The sequence below is a fragment of the Falco rusticolus genome, chromosome 13, assembly GCF_015220075.1.
Source record: "Falco rusticolus isolate bFalRus1 chromosome 13, bFalRus1.pri, whole genome shotgun sequence".
NCBI lineage: Eukaryota > Metazoa > Chordata > Aves > Falconiformes > Falconidae > Falco > Falco rusticolus.
The window spans coordinates 2,695,962-2,716,213 of NC_051199.1; positions in this window are offsets into that span (position 1 = coordinate 2,695,962).

Consider the following 20,252-nt stretch of genomic DNA (forward strand, 5'->3'; position numbering starts at 1 on the left):
TTGCTGAGCCCCCACGGACGACCTCCTTGTGACACCCTGAGCTGTGCCCTCGCTCTCCTCTGCTTGCTTGCAGCCCATGGCAAACCTTGCTCTCACCAGTGCTGAGCTGCCTCCCATTACCCCAGGCTCAGGGTGTGGACACAGTTACCAAAAAGGTCCTTTACTAACTGATGGGTACGAATGCTTGGAAGAAAACTGTGTGGTATGTACCAAGGAAGCTGAACCAAGGGGCTGTGGTGCAGCCTGGGATGGTGGAGCTTACCCCTTTGCAGTGTGAGCCATGCCAGGAGGCCTCACAGAGAGCTGCTGGCTCAGTCCGTGGGACTGTCACAGCACTCTCAAAACTAGCCGGCTGCAACAAGGCTTTTACCATCCCATACCAGGTAACTTCAATAAGCAGTTAGCACACCTTGCCCCAGCACAGCCACCAACACCCCACAAGGTTTCAACAGTTTATCTACTGTTCGTGCTGTTTCTTCATACTCTGCAGGCAAGTCCACCCTGCTTCTTGCCTCTGCTGCATCCTTCTCCTTGTCTCTCCTCCATCCAGGGCACTCACTTTCCTCCCTCTACCCCTTCCAGGTCTCTCTCCATCCAGGGCTCCTCTTCTAAACCCCTCAGAGCTATTTAACTACTTAGCAGGAGCCAGCCACAGCTGCACCTTATCTACATCAGCCGCCTCCGCCCCCCCTCCCAAGCCAGCCCACAGCTGTATATTATCAGTGTTAATTAACCCAGCTTCATTCCTCTACAATTCCTCTACAGGACTCTTCCCATGCCAGGGAAGAAGAGTAATATGAAGAGCTGAAATGAGAAGAAGGATCTCATGCTTCTGCATTGTGAGCCAAAGGAAGTTAGTGCAGCAACATCCCAAACTCCCAGTTTAAGCAATATATATGTATTGAGCTCTATATGTATATATACACAAAACTATTTTGGTGGTGAAGTCAGCCCCTGTATACTAAATATTGAAAACCTCAAAGGCCAGATTCCTCAGATTTGCTGTAAGATTTGTTGATCCTTACTCCGTGGAGGATCAACTTGCGATAAAAACATGAGAGATTCTACAGAGCTTTGACATAATAATTATAATAAAAATCCAGATGAATTGTGTTGTTATCTAGCATAACTCCCTGACCTCAGCACTTCCTCTGTCTATGACCTACGAGGCAGTATTGTATTTAGAAAGCATGCCTTATAATTTTGTTGTCCCAAGCTGGTAAATAAAAATGACTGGAGAGATATGGGAGTCTTGGTGAGCTGAAATGATGCTCATGGACAAAGAAAGTATCCAAGACTGAGGAGACTATTCCAGGTAAAATTTCAACTGAAACAAAGCCGGTGTTATCTCAAATGAAAGTAGTTAACCTGCTGAAATTACATTCCAATATTTATCTGATTGCCAAAAGTAGTTTGCTGCTGTTTAGCTTCAAAATTTATTGGCACTTCAACAAATTAGTACTGCTTATTTCTATTCCTATTTTTACCTTTTTGGAAACAGAGGTAGTTGTTTGCATAACAGCTAACACAGACATCAGTTAGATTCCTGGGCATTCGTTTTGTAACATGAATAATAGGCATCCAAACTTTGTCTTGTTGACTGAACACACACACAAAGCCAGCTGCGTGTGTATCTTGTTCAGTCTCACTAATTTCCTGTGCTTTAGTTGAATTCTCTTTCCCTTGAAGAGAAAACAATGACTAGGGAAAGACACCGACATTGAGCACTTTCTGCAGCACCATTAACGTTGTGTTCTGTTTCTCTATAAATCAAGACAGGCACAGAGGGAGAAAAGAACAGAAGCAGTGAAAAGGCACAGCTGATGTGCACAGTGTAGGGGGCTGGAAATCCACCCATAACCAGGACAGGACTTGTGTGAGCTCCCACCTGCTCCCAAACCTAGAGAGCTCTTCTGCAGGCTCTCAAGGCTCTGAGTATTTCCCTCTTGCAGAGGCACTGCAGCAACTGCAGATTCTTCCAGGAGGTGGCAGGAAGATTTTTGCAGAGGAGAAGAGGAGAGAAAGGTAGACAGAGGTAAAGATTTAAAGGAGGAAAGAATACACCTGCCAAGCAGCAGTCTGAAAACCCTCTTACTATTCGCATGGTGAGGGTGGTGGAGCTCTCCGCATGTGTTGGCCTCTGGGAGACATATCTAGTCCAAACACCACTATTTCGGAAAGGAGGAGTATAAAATAGTGTGGTCCCCATTTGATGGCTATGAGCAGACAAGACGAGGGTTAAGACAGGGGATCCCTCTACCTGCACATGTTTAGTTAAGTGTTATCAATAACAGCCATGCATTAAAGCCTTAAATAGTCTATTGTATCTGGGTAGTTACTGGTCACATACTGCTTACTGGTAATGCCCAGTTATGCTGGAAATCCTACTGATGAAAAGCCAGTGTTTAAGTGGAGAGGGAACCTGTTCTGAAGCTATTACCCCATTCACAGCAGTGCTATTGTGCACAAGATGGTTGGAGGACTTCTGAGCAGGAGATCCGGGTGCCCAAAATGTCTTTGCTCTTCTGAGCTCCATCTGTGGGTCTCACAGAGGAGACCACACACCTTGTATCTCCCAGATATCCAGAGATGGTCAGGTGCATGAAAATCCTACCCTGCAAAGGCATGCGTTCATGCTTTGAATTCAGAGGGGGCAAACCCCACTGTTAAAAATATTGTCCTTACTTCTGTAGTAGCATCAGGAGCTGCTGTGAAGGACCGGCCCCGCTGCGCACGCGCTGCAAGAACAAAGCGTTACGCAGGGGCTCATTCCCACTGTTGCACCCTCCAAGCACATGACCCGCGTGCTGCTGAAGCACTGCGGTTTGTAGGGTGTCCTCCGAGCTCACCCTCTTGAGACAACCTGGCATTACAGCAGCAGGGATATTTTCTCAAGAAAAGACTCCTCTGTTCAGAAATTGATTTTTGGCACACTTTAGTGGGACATTATTGAAACCATTTGTAAAATTGCTGTGCTCTATTCATATCGTATCATGCAGGAATTGGAGCAGTAGTGTGGAAATGAAACATTTCAATCTCAGTTAATATGAATTGTTTCAGCCTTATTAAAACAATTCAAGAAGGTCAAAGGAAAATAGTCGGAATATTTTTCTTGGTGAAGAAAAATGGAGACTTGCCTTTGAAATCCCAATTTGAGTGACCCTGATTTTGAAATGTATATTTACAGAGATAAAGTAATTCCAAATTTGGATACATTTTAATGACACTCCCTACCCATGGGCAAGGGATGTAAACTGGCTACGCCTGTAAAACAGAAGAGTCCGCTCTTGGACGCCAGCACAGCTGGGATTGCAGTCCACAGTCACAACCTCCAAATGGGAGGTGGATGGCTGAAAAGACACACCAGAAGGACTACCCTGTAAATAGGCTTGAAGCTTTGTTGTACTTAATGGAGGGAAGATTAGTGTGACATTCAACTTGCCTAATGTTAGCCCACCTACAGCTGGTGTCTGGTCAGGGATGGCTCAGCTCCTGCTGTAGCACAGGTACTTCTGGAAAGCAACCTGTCCTCAGACAAGTGAACACGCTGCACGTTGGTAGCACTGTGTCAAAGAGCCTGAATGACAAGCTTGGACTAAATGACTGACTTTATGCCGGTTAAATCAAAGCGTGAACATTCCCTCAACAAAAGACAACTTGTACATACTCTGAAAAGCCTCCCAAAATAGAACCATCCCGCAGGGTAGAGTCAGTAGCTCTAAACTGAAGTTACTTGAACTAAAAATTCCCTGTATATGTAGCATCTTAGGAATCCCAGTAAACCAACAGGAAATATCTTTTGCTGACATGCATGAGGCCCTAATGGTGGTTCTCCATCCCCTTGAAGCTCCTCTAGGTGGTTTTTCATTGGGTCTGGTGACCACTGCGTAAGTTATTTGGACTGAGGCTGGATCTTTGGTGTGCATTGACTGAGACATTGAGCCCTAAATTTCATTTCTACTTGTGTGTGCACACATACTTACGAAAAGCCTGAGGCTTGTCAGCAGCCCAAAGCATTTATAGGCTGATTTTAGAGTATGTTGGTGGCCTAAGGGGACCAATGTGAAGCAGTGGATCTGGCTGGGGTTGCATCCTGGGACCTTGCCGTCAGCATCTTTCAAAGCAGGTGTGTTGTGCATACTAGGTGTGCTCTGTAGGGACTCCTTCAGAAAGCAAAGCTTCTGCTTTAAGTGTTGATACATCAAAAGGCTTTAAAACCTGGAGGTGGACTCAGATTGCACTTCTGGTATCACTTTCAAGGAAAACAGCCTGAATTAAATCAAGGAGAGATGGAAAACCTCCACTAAGCACTTGTCTTGGGACAACCTAATTGCACTCTGCGCTCACCTCTCAGGGCAGATGTACACCTTAGCTCTTGGATTTCCTTGGCACTTGCTTTTCAGTGGTGTCAATTTCTGGAAAAGGTAGCAGATGCTGAGACGATTCATACTCCTGTCTTAAAAATCTTGAGGGAAACACACTTACTTTGGGACCAAGAAAGGGACTGAGGAAATTGAGGGAAAGAGAAAGACACATCAGTCCAAGAAGCTTTCGTGAACTGTGACACGCTGATGGGCTGTTGCCCTGTGGTCAGCACACAGTTCGCACACTCTCAGGCCCTGAGATGAAAGACACATGTGAACAATTCCCACCTGAAGTGTGGGCCAACCCATCTCCACGGGAGGAGGGCCATTGCTTTTCTGTGACCCTGATGTGCAAACTTTCCATCACAGGTAAGCTTTAGTTTGTGTCTTCTACCTCCCAATTTAGGACTAATCGCCAAGGCCAATTGCTGATCTTTTTTTTTTTTTTCTTTCTTTTTTTTTTTTTAACCTCATTGTAATAAGCTCCTCACTTTCACTGGAAATATAGAGTTTTTTCTCCACTTTATCTTCCTTCTTTCGTTAATCCCCTTGTTGTCTTCTACCCTCATCTGTAGCATGGAGCAATGAGAAAACATCTCTTTTAATTATTTAGCATATTATTAGCATTAGGTTTCTATGTTTTCTTTTGCAGAAGCCACCAGAAACTCCTTCAAAAGAACAGCATATATCTGTAGCCAGGCTTTGCATTTCTAGATCATTAACAAACACAGTTTTATGAAATTCTGGCAGTTTGTCGTCTCTGTATCAACGAGTAAAGAGCAAGAAACAGAAAACCCTCCTGCTCTCATCTCCTTTGAAAGTGTTTAATACCTTCACTTCACAGTTTCTCTGCAGTTCATGCCAAGAAAATATTCCTGCAAGGTCAGGTCTGCTGGGGAGGCCAAATGAAATGTTGGGACTCAGCGGAATTATGGGATCATCTGGACAGGCAATACTGGCCTTGGGAAAGAGCTTTCCTCCGTGAATTCATAGCACTGGTTCCAGCCAGATTGTTTTTAAAGAAATAAAACAAAGTCTTTTGAAGGGCCTTATCTATAACTAACACTCAGTGGCTTAAGCCTAAGAGACCCTGGGCTACTATATCTAGTTTCTTTTCTTTCTCCTGCCCGGTTTCTGACGCCACCTAACCTTGTTGTACTGGCTTGCCTTCCCCAGGAGCTGGGAAAAATGGCAAGCTTTGCCTCTGAAGTGGCAGAAAACCTTCCTGCCAGCAGAGAACCACACTATCCCACCAAACGATGTCACAGAGGTTATGACCAGGACTGGCAGCAATAGATAAGCACTTTCTTCTTTCCTGGACTCTGTGCACTTATCTGTAACCACAGAATTTGTATTTGTTACCGGAGGACCCAAGTTTGTGTAAAAAGTCTGACTTTTTCCCCCTGGATTCTTGCTTTAGTCTCCCAGCTGAAAAACACCCCCTGAGCTATCCAGTAAATAAGAAAAAAGCTGACATGGAAACCAAGTCATGACAGGCTTGTGTGTATGTCACCTGGCTCTCACACCTTGCTCTGTGACCGCTGGGAACAGCTGAAATGGGTTTCATAGGGACTTCATCCAGAAACAAAGGAAAGCCCTCAACTCCCTCAGAAACTCCTGAGCTGCCCAGTGTTGAGGGGTCATTCAGGTCCAGGTACGAGCGTGTGGGGAGAAACGAGATGGCTCAGTGCTCCAGGCAGTCCTTCAGGGCAATGGTAATGCTTTTTTTTTTTTTTTTTTTTTCATCAGAAAAGCAGTTTAGAAAAGAATATCCTGGTTTGTTAATTCTGGGAAGAGTTGTGCCTGCCTGAGCTAAGCGTGGAAGCCATGAGTAGCCAGCCAGTACCCCCATGGAAACATCTGCTCAGGGCTTGATTGCGAAGGAATGAATTAGTGAGCCAGTGTCTGGCCATGGTCCTCGTCCACATGTGATAATTCCATTAAAATAACGTTGGCTGTATGTTCTCATGACAACCCTTAACCCAAACAATAACAACACTGAGGATATGTGAATGGGCAAAAAACCCCAGCTTTCCTGGAAATTCTTCTTTTTCCTACACATTGGCAAGCAGAAGGCAGACACCAGGAGGGCATCTGCTCACACTTTCCACAGGGCAGGATCGTGGCTTTCCCTGGTCCCCAGCAGCATCCACGCCATCGCCTGCACAGCCCCGACCCCTGCATGCCGGGCTCGGCTTCTCACACCAGGCGTGGAGTCCTTTTCGTTTGGCTTCGCCTCCCTGCCCATCTATCCCCCCCCCTCCCCCCGTTCTCCTTTCAGAGCGAAGCCTTGTGCTTCCCTGGTTCGTTACGCACCTCCCCCTTGACCTGCCGCCTCTGAACTGTGATCGGAATGGCCCTGTTAGCCTGGGACAGGCCTCTTGTCTGGGACAGGCCTCTTGTCTGAGGTTTCCCCGACAAGCGGCTCCCCGCCCTCTCCCACATGGAAGGCATTCCTGCACCCACAGAACCCTCAGCCGGGTGGGCCGACAACAGCCCGGCCCCCGGCCCCCGCCACCACCGCCGGGGCGGCCTCCTGGGCGGCGGGGGGACCGGGACGGAGCCGGGCCGCGGGGCTGGGGGCGGCCGGGCCGCGGGGCCGCTGCCGCCGGGGCCTCCCCTCACAGCCGGCGCCGGGGCGGGGACGCGCGGGTACAGGCCGCCAGGTGATGGCGGCAGCGGGCTGGGCTGAGGCGGCGGGGAGGGAAGGCGTGAGGGACCCTTTGGTCCGTGTCCGTGGGGGGCACGGGGTTCCTTCGGGCGTGCAGAGGGGCGCGGTGTGGGTGGGTGGGCGCCTCCTGCAGCCTGAGGGGGCTGCGGCGGTGGCCGCTGCCCTGTGCGGGGTGTGGGGAGGGGTTGGGACAGCCCTGCCGGGCGGGTGGGGGAGCCTCCGTGGGCCTGCTTGCGTTCTCCTGGGTGGGCCGTTGGGTTCGCGCCCTGTGAGGTGAATGCAGCAGTTCACACCTTTGCCAACGTTGCTTTCCCCTGCTTTGTAGGTAAGAACCAGCCACCGGAGCGGTCGGGCTGCGTCTTTGAGGTGAGTGTTGTGGCGCTGCTCGCTGCTGGTGGGGTGATGGGCGGCCTGAGGAGAGGGCCAGCCTCAGGCAGGCACGGCTGAGCTGGTTGTGTTGTTCCACATCGTTCAGTGTGACTTTGGTTTGTATTTTGAAAGAAAAAGTGACTTTGGTGGTGGTGGTGGTGCTTTGGTGCTCTATATTGCTGGTGTTGGGGGTCTCTGGAAACCTGGTTGTTTCCTGTAGGTGACTGCAGCACCTCGACACCTCTGTACATGGTGGTGGTGGCCGTGGTGGCCGGAGCAGCGTGCTGGCCCTTGGGGCCCCTGCAGACATGCTGCTCCTCAGCCACCTCTTGTGCAGGGCTGCAAGAACCTCCGTAGTGTGTTTGTGGCGCTGGCAAGTCCTGGGGCTGCCAGCCAAAGCAGCCCCTGCAGACCTCAAAATACAGGGGGACCATTACGATTTCTGCTTGGAACAAGCATCTCCCATGTAGTGGTAAGGGAGCGGCGGAAGGTCTTCCCTCTGGTTTCTGTGAGCATTCAGCCCTTCTGGGGTAGGGGGCATCATTCTTTATAAAACAGGCTGCGTGGAGATTGGTAAAGCGAAGCCGCCCTTATGAAGAAACTTGCATTTATTTAGGAAGACTTCTTCTCTTGATTAATTGTGTGGGTGTGTATATATGCTGGGAAAGGCAATAATGTTTACTGGAATTGTACTAAAAATGGTTGCTAATTTCTCATTTGTTGTGTGATAAATATCATAATTGATATAACACTATGTTAACTTTCAAAGCATGAACTCCTTTTTCGTATGGGTTTATTTTCATGAGCGAGTAGTGGGGAAGGTTTGAAGATACCTTCTTCCAAAGATGAGGTGATCTTTGCTTCTTTCCTCTGTATTAGGGAGAGGATAAGACGTCTTTTATAAAGAGACAGATATCACTGGGATTTTGTGTGCAGAAATAAATTATTGAAATTTTTAAATTATTTTTTTTTTTAAATTTATAGAGCTGAGGTAAAGCGAACAACTTGTGTGGATATTAAATATGTGGGAACTGGTCAGCAAACCTGAGTACTTTCACTTCTGCCTGAGCAGGTAACAGTGGACTTGTGTGAAATGGTGGAAACCTGTAATCATATGGCAAAACATGAGGAGAATCCTTCCTTTTAAGCTATAATATAACTTACAGAAAAAATATGCTTTTAGGCATATGTGAGGTTAGAGGACAAAATCAAATACTGCAGGAAGGATGACAGCAGTATTATACTGCTCTTTGTCAAACAACTAATTTTAGACATGGATTTTAAATGTTCCTGTGCAGTATATTTTTATGCTTAGACTCTGAGGTTCATACCCTCAAATTTTATTCAGGTGATGGATTTCTATCAAAATTGGTAGACATTTAGCACCAAAGTAATGCTGAAATATGAATCCAGCCCTTTAGGACTCCTTTTATTTTGTGTGTAGAGCCAGGGATTCTGATCCTTGTTATTAAGTCTTGTAGGGGCTTACTGATTCATAAATATTTTTTGAGTAATAATTTGGTGTAAGTTTCATTCCCTCTTAAACTAAAGATTGATTTTCATTAGAGAATCCAGGGGGGATTTTACAGATGTTTAAACTTACTGTTAGTCATGTTATTTGGCAAATAGCCATTGTTACCACATCTATTTCTTTTTGACACAGTAGCTCTTGTTTCAGGGCCAGGAATGTCTTTTGCAGTTTTATTTCCTCAGGTTAGGACAGGGTTTGAGAAACAGTTTACCTGTAGATGGCTTTTTCTTTCCTGTCCAGTTTTCCTGATATTTGTTTTTGACTTGTGGAGATCTGAGGTTTGTGGCTCTATGTGTGTCTATGGTCTGCAGGTTCTTAATAGAGTGGTGGTGTGTGTGTGTGTTTTGATGGGGGTGGTTTTGGTTTGGTTTTTGTTTGGGTGGCATTTTGGGGTTTTTTGTTTGTTTGGGTTTTTTTAAGGCAGAACTGTTTATGTCTGGGCTCTATTTCCTATTGAGAGGACTGCTGATGTTAGTAGTAAAATGGGCTTAGGCAAGGCTTCACAAAGAAAGTTAACTATTTTCTGTATTCTGGCATTGTGCCTTCATAGAATGTGAATGTCTAGAGTCCTTTGAGATTAAGTCCCTCTTTTTAATAGAGAGTAGATGCTTAACATTATCTCTGGCCTTGGGAGGATTGCCATATATCCAGTCTGTGCTCAAGTATTAATTGCACATCTCTTCTTGGATTCAAATCACCTAGTTTGCACAAACCTAGATGTTATCCTGAAGTTCTCTACTGAAAAAATACCATTGCACATAGGCTGCTGGATCTGTTAGATTCGCATACTGAGGCTTTGGGGTTTCTTTTTGTGTGGTATCAGAATAAAGCCAATATCCCTTCCAGACATGTGATCTCTGCTATCTTGTTCTCTTCAACAACTTTTGTTACCCATTTATAAATAATATATTTGCTTGAATTTCTGTCAGCTTGGAAGGTCATGTAGAGCTGGCAAAGCATTTTACATCATTTAACATCAAAAGATGGCACATGCTGTGGGACCAGCAGGATCTGGGCTACCTCGAAACCTTTACAAGCGCCTCTTTTGCAGAGATGACACCTCGTTAGCCCCGTACATCCCACCCGCTTGACCCAGGTGTTTTAAGAAGAAAGCTGTCTCCAGAGGTTAGACTGCAGGTGGCAGCAACAATCTTTCTCAGCTGCAGCTGGAAATGCTGCAGCAGCCTTCATTGATTCCTGCGCATAATTTAGCTCCTTACGAAACCAGCTCAGTGGTAAAACAGAAAACTGTAAGCAGAGAGTGCAAAGACTGTAGTCTAACAACCGAGATGTGGGAATACTCTTCATTTTCCCCTCCCTTTTCTTCTCCTTAAGAGGAATCCGGAGGGTTGGAGGAAGGGGAAAAAAAAAAAAAAAAAAGGCTTTCTGCATTGCACAGTACCAGACATATAGCAGAAATCACACTTGCGTGCAGTGATTGGTTAGTCTGTCTGAGTTTGTCCGAGTTCTCTATTGAGCAGCTTCAGGCTTTTTGTGCTTTTGGGTGTGTAATATTTTTTTTCCTCCTCCTGTTCCTTCTGTGCTTTACTATGATAGCAGGGAGCTGTTATTTCACGATACCAGTAACCAAAGGCAGCAAGTCGTTTCTGTGCATTATTATTCCAGGCAGACACACAGACCTCAGAGCTCTGGGGATTGGAGTGCTTAGTACATTAACTTTCTGGCTGAGAAAGGTATCTCTTCCCACAACTCCTGGTGCTGGCAGCTTTACCTGTCCATACACCATGTGGGTTGACCCCAGCAGTTTACCTGCAAGTGCCACTGATCATTTCTCTGCAGTCTTTGTTTGTGTGGCTTGCTGCAGCTCTTGAATTGTTCAGTGCTGTCACTCAGAGAAGCACCTCCACGTTTCTTGGGGCAGTTGCCCTCCAGGTAGGGAGGTCCTATCTATAGATGTATCATGTTTTAGAAGCTGGCTGGAGCTAAATGCTGTAGGTGTTGTCCAGTAACTGGGCTTGTACTAGCAGGCGTGCTCATTCTGTCTCTGTTGAAGACCTTAGGGAGCTTCATTAGAGTAGTATGTTGCATGAATTTTTTGGTTTGCCTCAGGATGGGATGGGCACATAACTGCCATGTGTGCTCCAGCTGGTGACATCCAGTCCAGGGAATGATGTCATCTGACCCACCCCTTTGGCAGAAGGTTGCCACCACCAAATGAGGAGGGAAGACGGATGAGGGGAGCTGTCGCCTTCTGCAAGAGGCCCTCAGCTGGGACCCAGCTCCTGCACTAAAATGCCTGGAATGCTACACGGTATTGAGATACCAGTCAATAATGAGATACCAGCTACATGGGCACTGAGGTTATACCTCTAATGGATCTGTGTCACCTTATAAAATCATAGAATCATTTAGGTTGGAAAAGACCTTTAAGATCATTGAGTCCAACTGTTAACCCAGCACTGCCAAGCCCACCTCTAACCATGTCCCTGAGTGCCACATCTACACGTCTTTTAAATACCCCCAGGAATGGTGGCTCCACTACTTCCCTGGACAGCCTGTTCCAGTGCTTGACAGCCCTTTCAGGGAAGAAATATTTCCTAATATCCAATGCGAATCTGCCCTGGTGCGACTTCAGGCTGTTTGCTGTTGTCCTAGGGCTTGTTACCTTGTTGGCAGACAACCCCTTGAGGTCCAGAACTGGTGCAAATCTGAAGAGCTCAGGTCAATGTTGGGACTAATACAGTAATTAATGTTGATTGTATCTCAGATTCTAAGAAAAGATTCTCTTGCTTGCTTATATGCAACCAGTTACAGAATTGGCCTTTTAGTACAAGCTGTAGAAATACCGTTTGTGATGCAATAAGATGTTGTGGCAATAGTTCATACCACGTGTAAACAGCAGTGGTATGTGTGCATCAGGTGCTCAAGAATTACAGAAAATTCATGGACTGGTTTGACATCTTCTTGATATGAAGAATATGGTGAATGGAAAGATGATATAATTGTTAGGGGAAGATGGCCAACAAAGCTTCTGCATGTTCAATGGTTAAGTGAGCACAGAGATATTCAAATTTTTGTACTGTCCTGCAAGTTGATGGTGGTCCAGAAAGGTGCATAGCTGTCCTAGGACATAAAGTCACGCAGGGCTTCCTGAGAGACAAAGAAATGCAAAGCATGCAAGTGTATGATACTTGCTTGTTTCCAAGTGAGATGCCTGGGTCACACTTCTCAACTCACACTTCTACATCCAGAAATCTCAAACACAGCTTAAAGTGACTGCCGGTGTTTCTGCAAAGTCCAGCATCTAATTATCATCGGGGGCTGCTGCAGTCCGTGTGTGAATAAAGGGCAGTGCTGCCCTTTAACTGCCACTGTGCCACGTGGGTCTGTCTAGCACTAATAAATGTTCTATGGGAGGAAAAGAGGGTGAGAGACCTGTGAATCTCCATCCTGTTCCTCCTTCCCCATGGCCTGCCTCGGGCCAGTCAAGGGAGGGGTAGCTCTCTACAAAGCCATGGCACTTGCGTTTGAAACATTCAAAGGAAACCAATTTCCTCCCAGTTCAGAGCTGGGCCCTCCTCTTCTCCGTGTGAACTGCCCTTGGAGGCATTTTAATGCATTTAATTTGGTTTTTTTGCACAAAATGAAGATTTGCTAACACCGATGCTAATCATGACTCTTGAGTGATTTGACCAGATTGTTTTAGAACAAAACCCCCTGGGGAGAAAAATACAAGTACTTACTGCTGACATTTTTGCAAACTCTTTTCTTTTTGCTTCTTTTCTGTTGAGCTGACTTTTCATTTCAGACCTTTCTTTAACTTTATTTTTGAGAAGTTCAGAAGTGTTCCAAAAAGACTTTTTCAATTTTGTTGAAGCAGATATTGTAGTCAAGCTGGAATAGGTTTCCCTTTGCTCTCTTCTTCTCGCCCACAACTTTCACAATGTGCAAATCAATCAAAGAAAAGAATGTATTGTTTGCCTGCTGGACTTCTCATCTAGCAGCTCTTGGGTAGGGCAAAGTGATTGGATTTGTGACCTCTTGGTTCAAAATGCCTGGTTGACAACACTTTTTTTCTTTTTTTTTCTTTTCTCTTTTTTCCCCCTGCTGAGGGAAATGGCAAGGTCCTGTACTTGTCCCTGGTTTAGTTATGAATAGGTTCAGAAAGATGTGTCGGTCTGTCTCTGCACTGGGAGATGTTTGACATCTCTGATTCCAACAGAAAGGGGTTAGTGGTCAGAGTGCAGGTGAAACTGCTGGAGCAGAATAATCAATACACGTTAGCTCCAGAAATGGAGTGATTTGTGATGCATCAAGTTATGGTGTCTTGTGTTTGAGCAGTCTGATAGTACAACACTTTAATTACTGTTTATGCATCCTGAGACACTTCTGTTTCTCCTGCCACCCTTTGCAGCAGCACTGAATGCTCCCAATGTAAAATATAAAGCAGTGTAAACAGACTTCCAGCAGTCTCTGGCTTTTCAAGGTATGAAATCTCCTTTTGTTTGTAAGGTTCCCGCATTGGAGAGCGGTGAGTCCAGCTGCAGCATCTGTCCTACTGCTTCCCTAGCAAAACCTTTTTGCTGTGTACGTCTTTCACCAGCTCCTAAGGATGGCCCATTTCTTTACCATTTTCACCTTGCAGTTGTGTGATGCGTGCCCTCAAGGGCCATACCAGAGCTGCTGTTAGCAGTGTGATGGCCTTCTGCTATGGCACAGTAGAACGGGCCTGACCCTTTGCTGTAGCTGTCTGTTGTTGACCTCAGTTGAATGGCAGGTGCACAGAGCTTCAGTAATGCAGGATGGGCATCAGCGAACTCTAGACAACTGATAAATACATAAATAATAGGTGCATTCATCCCACTCTGCCAGATTATCTAAGTGGATATTGCAGTCAATGAAATGGGTAAGAAATAATTGAGTAAAGACATGGGATTTCTTTTTCTTCTTTAATCCTCTGCAAAAGAACCCATTCAAAGATTTCACTTGGTCTTTTTAGTTTAGGGTTGCGATTTTGGGTCTTTCTAAATTACTACTCTTGTGTATTCTGTAGAGTAAGGATCATGGGACAGGAAGTGGGAGCCTCTGTAGTGGGGCATACAGGCAGACACTTGCAGACTGAATGCCAAAAGGATTGTGAGTAAATAGACAAATTGCTAGTGGCATAATTTCTTGGAAATAAACCTAGTAAATTAGACTTGTTAAAGCAACTGCTGAAATGGCTAATGCCATTGAATTGTCAAAATACAGAACTGCAAAGATCCTTGGTTCATTTACATATCACCAAAGCAAAAATAATGGGAAAATAACGAGCAGTTATTGTCCCTGGCTCTCCCTATTCATTATTTGAAGTTAAGACATTTATCAATATGGAATTAAGTTGGCAAGATGTGCATGTGGCACAATTATATTGGTCAGTCAAAACTAGAGAGGATGATGAGGAATTGAGGCATCCATTAGAGGATGGCAACTGGGCAGGACTAGTAATATTCATTGTTGCAAGAAACCATGCATCAGAAGGAGCATCAGTCCGGACCATTGAAATGTTTCAGCAAGGTCTAGGTCACTTCGAAAAGGGAGTGGTGTGTTTTGGGGTGGCAAACAATTGGTGATTGATTCACATGCAGGACAAGCTGAGTCTTGCATATAATATTCAAGAGTGGTGTAGAACTTTAGGACTGTGGCTGGATTTGGTATGTTAGTGTTGCTAATGTAGTGGTGGTACCTGCCAGCTTCTGGCAGATGTCCAGCCTCCTGTTTACTCCATAAACCAGGGGTCCTCAAACTTTTTAAACAGGGCGCCGGCGCACAGATGAAGTGGCAGGGAGTTATCTGCAGCTGCTTGGTTTCCCCCCCCCAACCCCCAGCGGGGGGTGGGGTGGGAGTGTGTGTTCTGTAAATACCGGGGGCTGGATTGAGGACCCTGGGGGGCCGTATCCAACCCGCAGGCCATAGTTTGAGTACCCCTGCCATAAGCCCTTCACAAGCTGCAGTAGGTGGAGTGAAGACCCTCCCCAAGTGTACGAAGTACATATGACACAGACTGTGGGATATATTGGATTGGATTTTGTTGTAGAAGCCATGGAAAGAACTTACTTTGGAGTGAAAATTTGGAGACCACTCTTCATCCCTTCCTATCTTTGTGTTTGACCCCATAAGAAAATAACTGATGTCAGAATAAAGACTGCTGAAGGTTGGGCCATCTGTGGCTGCAGGCTGACTCTGAACTGAGGGTGTAGTGGCCCTGCAGGCAGGAGAGGCTTCTGCTGTGCCTTGGCTTCCACCAGGAATGGTTCATCTGGTGGATGAACCCACCCACCACTGCCTCGATGGTGATTACTGCTGGAGCCAGCCAGGCAATTCACAGGGCTGAGCATGGTTTGACTAGCACAATCCCTAGCTCTGCAATGAGGTTTGACAGATGCTATCAGTGTATCTCCCCATAAATAAATATGTAATCGGGTTGCGTGCTACACTTTCACATCCCGAGGAGGAAATTCTGACACTCCTGTCCTTTTATCTCTCGCATCCCTCAGCAGCTGTGAAAAAGCCTCTGACCTCAGATGCTCATTTTTATCATTTCATTTTAGCAGGAGTTGGAGCCTGTGGAGTTTTGTTACTCTGTGTTATGAAGGAGGAGGGAAGCAGCAGGCGTTTTGTTTAAATTCTTAATTGCAGGCACAGCAGGATTATGGAAATGTCAAGAGGGAAGTGACAGGGAAGACCTGACAAACACAGGGGGGTTGGTTGTTTCAGTGCTTTCTCTTTTCCGCCATGGTGGTGGGCGGGTTACAAGTCAAATGGATCCCATGGGCCAGACTGGACTCTCTGGTGTGCAGTAGGCCCAGGATTAGCAGAAAATAACAGAACTGGCTTGCACCAGCAGAACTGGAAGCAGTGCCAGAGTGGAGCAGCAGGATTTGGTCGCCCTTTGTATGAATGTGTCTTGATGGAGCCCCTGTGAGATGCTGGCATACCACCTGTCTGTGCTGTGCCAAATTCTGTGCAAAGTTTGCTTCTCTTGCTCTGTAATGCTAAGGATGGGTATTGGGGCAGGAGAAACCCAGGAGAAGGCGGCTGACTCCAAACAGCTTGTCAGTAGTTGAAAAACCTCTGCCTCACTGTGATTCAGAGGATATTGCTATTCCATTCCCTCTTCTTTTTTGCAGTTCGACTTTTGCACAAGGTTTTGTTTTTCATCACAGGAACCTGCAGCATGGTGGCTTTGTGGGCATGCACTGAGATCCTGCATGAGTTGCTGTCTTCCCTAGACCTTGGAAGAGCAGCCCTTGCACCCCTTAGCTCTCCACTCTGAAGAGGGGGCAAATGAATCCTGTGCTGCTGCCATGGGCTCCCGGGTGCCAGAGCTTAACAGGTGGCACACGCGGATTCAAACTTGGAGCTGCTGCAGAAATGGGCATTTCCATAAGCCCTCAGGGGGTGCTGTTGTCCTGCCTGCTCCTGTCAAAGCTCCCTGTGCTCAAAGGGTTTATTCCAAAGCTGACCCCATGTCTTCATTTATCCTGCCTGCTACGAGCAATCCTCCCCAAAGCATATCCAGCTGTTATGCTTAACGTCCCAGTTGCTTTCACAGTTGCCTGTCAGCATTGAAAGAAAGGGACATGAAGTCCAAGTTGACGCACAAAGGTTTCTCATCCTCTCCGAAACCAAGGAGTTGTCTCCAGTAGGTCCATTAGGTTGGCTAGTAAAGATGCATGGAGAAGCAGAAGAAATGCTGCAGGAGGCCACTGCACGATCCAGGTGTTCTGAAGTAGTAGCCTAATTCTGGTCAGAATGGGAAGATCCTGGTTCTGGCTGAGCTGTAGGACTGAGAGCTGCAAGAGAAGTGTCTCCTGCTATAAAGGATGGTGCTGTCCCACTGACCTGGACCAAGCCACTGACAAACCAGGGGTCTGCGCATGCAGTGGTGGTACACTGAAGTCTCCCACAAATCCTCATTTCTATGGTCACAGTAGTTTAAAATGGTGCTCATCTCCAGTGCACATTTGATTCTGTAAGTAGTAGTGAGATGCTTTCATTCTTTTGATGTTTTCACAGCCAAGTGGTCCACGGATACCTGACAGATGCTTCCTTGGGAGTCCGAATGGGCTGTGTCAAGCCTGACAGCAGGCTAGGAGATGCTTTCTTAGTTGACAACCACATCTCTTCAGTGTTTTGGGGACCAGAAAGGAGATGAAACATTTGTTGCCTGAAAGGCTCCCAGAGATACGTAGAAGAGAAGACAGTAGTGGGTGAGGGTCAAAATGGGTGGCTGGTACTGGGGGAGAAAAGGGAGATGACAGAAGAGATTGGCAGAGGAATAAGCTGTCCTTGAAGGACATATTGGGAGTGTGCCAGACATTTGCAGAAAATGGAGAGATGGGACCTGGACTGTTGCTCTGCTGGCTTCTTTCTAATCACATCACCTCTTCACGAAGGCTATGCTGCTGGATCGTATTATTATATCACTTAATTTTGATCCCTCAGAGCTCATGCTTCTTTTTAGGTGCCTCTGACACTGTAGCCTGAGTAATTTTGCAAGTGTGTTTGTGCGTGTTTTAATAACCTTTGGGAGCACTGCAAAAACCATGTTGTAACTGTACTTCTGAGACTGGTCAGTGGAGGAGGGTGGCCAACACAGACACTGGGGAGCTGCGCTGTGACCTGGGATACGGTGAGACCTCTTGGAGGCTGGGGAGCATTAAAGGAGTTTTCTGCCAGATTCCCAGATGCTTTACTCATTCTGGTGTGGATGAAGCACATGCCAGATGCACTGTCTGGCTCTGTGCCTGCCTGGATCACAAGGAGGGCTCCAAAGACTGAAGGAGACACCACCCAAAGTTATGTGTAAGGATTATTTGCAGTAACAGTCTTGAGGCACCCAGCACAGGCTCTTCTGATGTCAAGATGATGCTCCACCCACAGCTGGGGCAGAAACAGCCTTGTTCTGCTGTCAGCTTTCACTTTGAGTCTGTGAGGAGTGGTGGCTAGAGGTTGCAACTGGAGGGTATTAAACATTTTCCCACTAATGTAAGTGGAATTAGTCTTAGACCCTAAACATCATGCTTTCAGTCTCTGACCTTGCTTATATTCTCAGCTGTTGGGGAGGGAGGTTGTTCCTGCCTTTTTGGGCTGTTTTGTTGCCTTGTAGCTTGCTAAAATGTGTTTTTCTTTGGTAGTGTATAGAAAGATGTTTGTGACATTTTGAGCTAAACTTTGCTGTTTCAGCAGTCAGCAATGAAGGTGATACCAGGCAATTGTTCCATAAGCAGCAGAACTAATGAGCCACTGGATTTGTATCCTACTTTCCTGACCTCTGCCTCTCCCTTCATAATATTAGCTCTTCCCATACAGCCGCTGTGTTCCTCTCCCTCCATGCCCTTTAACTACTTGGCGGTCAGAAGTCAGTACTTGCTGTGGCGGGTTGGTCGGTGGTTCATGTGTGCTGATGCTGAAGGCCTGCTTGCCATGCAGAGCAGGCATTTTCTCAGTTCACATGACAGCCGAGGCACTAATTTGGGTCTGTCTATTCCCTGTTCCCAGCATATTTTTCCCCAGGATTTCTCAGTATTTAATTATCTCAAAGCCTTCTATCAGTCTGGGGGAGACGTAAGTTCCTAGAAGCAGGAATCTGATGGTCAGATGGACAAGCAGTTGTACAGACAGCATGAAAGGAATTCCTGCAGAATAAATTCCTTTCCTTGAAAGCCTAGACACTGTCCTTTGGCTGTATAACCTGTATGGAAAGCCAGATACTGCCATGCTGCTGTCTACTGTGGCTTAGACAGGAATAGCCAAGGTAGAAACAGAAACAGAGCAGAGAACTGAGTAGTGTGAACAGGGCATGAGTATAGCAGACACACCTGAGAGGAGATAAAAGATGTTTGGGATATTGTGAGCAGTTTTGTGTTGAGGGAATCCCCACTCAGTTTCCCAGAGAGACTGTCCCACTGCTATTACATACTTTTGGGCAAGGCATGCTGTTCCCATAGGGTTCAGATAAGCTCTAAGCAGGAGAACCAGATAACGCCACTGAGGGCTGAGGTATGACCGAATGGGTCAATGACCTACTGCTTATGCCTTTGTCTCTATTGAATGTCATTCTTACCGGGATATGGTCAGAAGTCGAAGCAGGACTTTTCCCTGCACCATGCCTTTACCATTTGCAACCCCTCACATCAATTTCTCAGCTCCAGCACTGATGTTCAGCTCTTCCATCAGCAGTGCTGCAGCCTTTGCGCTGCCTTAAGACCCACAGGGCAGATGCAAGTAAGTCAAACCCCATGCGTGACACACTCCAGGACATGGGATTTGGCTGTGGCTTGGCTCCATGTCCCCCTGCCCTCTGAGAGCAGCTTCATGCTTGTCTCACACCCTGGCCTACATGGGTTTCTGTTGTATGGGTCAGCATTTGGAGGCAGATGCGCTTGGCGCAGTAGGGAGTGCAATACCTGAGGACTATCACTGTGTCATCGGTGCCAAAGTCAACCTCTAGCATTTAACAGGATGGGGGAGAAATAGGTAGCTGGAGTGAGCTTGTTTGCAGCAGTGTTGTGCAGGCTCTGTGCCCAGTGGTCCAGCACAGGTAGCCTTGGGATGGATTCTGATAACATTTCTTACATGAACCCTGATCCAAAGCTAACTGAAATCACTAGGAGTCTTTCTGTTAGCTCCATAGCCATTAGATCAGGTCTGCTGAGCATGACCAAACTCATTTCGGTACAGTTCGGATTCTGATACTCAATACCGTGTCTGTGTTATTGTGCATCTGAATGTGACCCAAACCTCTGAGGAAGAAGTGGTAAAGAGACAGGAGCCTGCATTATGCCTGTGAATATACATTCAAAGTCAGCATCTTGAAAGGGCCCAAAATTTATCGCGCTGCTGTTGTCATTTCCCATTCACTGGCCTGACTGAATAAAGGAGTGCTGCACAGAGCTCTGCATAACTTGTTTGACTTTAAGAGTCAGTAAATGATAGATGTCTGTATCCTTCCTTGGATGAGGATAATCCAATTGTACAGTCTGGCTGGATTTCAGCTGTTCTCTGAAAAAGGAGTAGAGGAGTGAAATATTTACTTTTGGTACTTTTCACAAGTGGCAGTAACAGAGCGTGGGAAAATAAAAGCTAGTCCTGGTGGGCAATGGTTGCAAGGGAAGAGAAGGGGGGAAAATCTAATCTGCTTTCTGGTAGAAAAGGGCATAAAGAGGCTTGGCAAGAAAAGAGCCATTCTTTTGATTTCTCAGGGGCAAAAAATGAAGGCAGCATATTCAATGAACATAACTCCACAGTTGTCAATGCAGTCAGGTCTGTTTATGCCAGCCAGTCAATTTGACCCAGAGCTTTGATTAAAAAA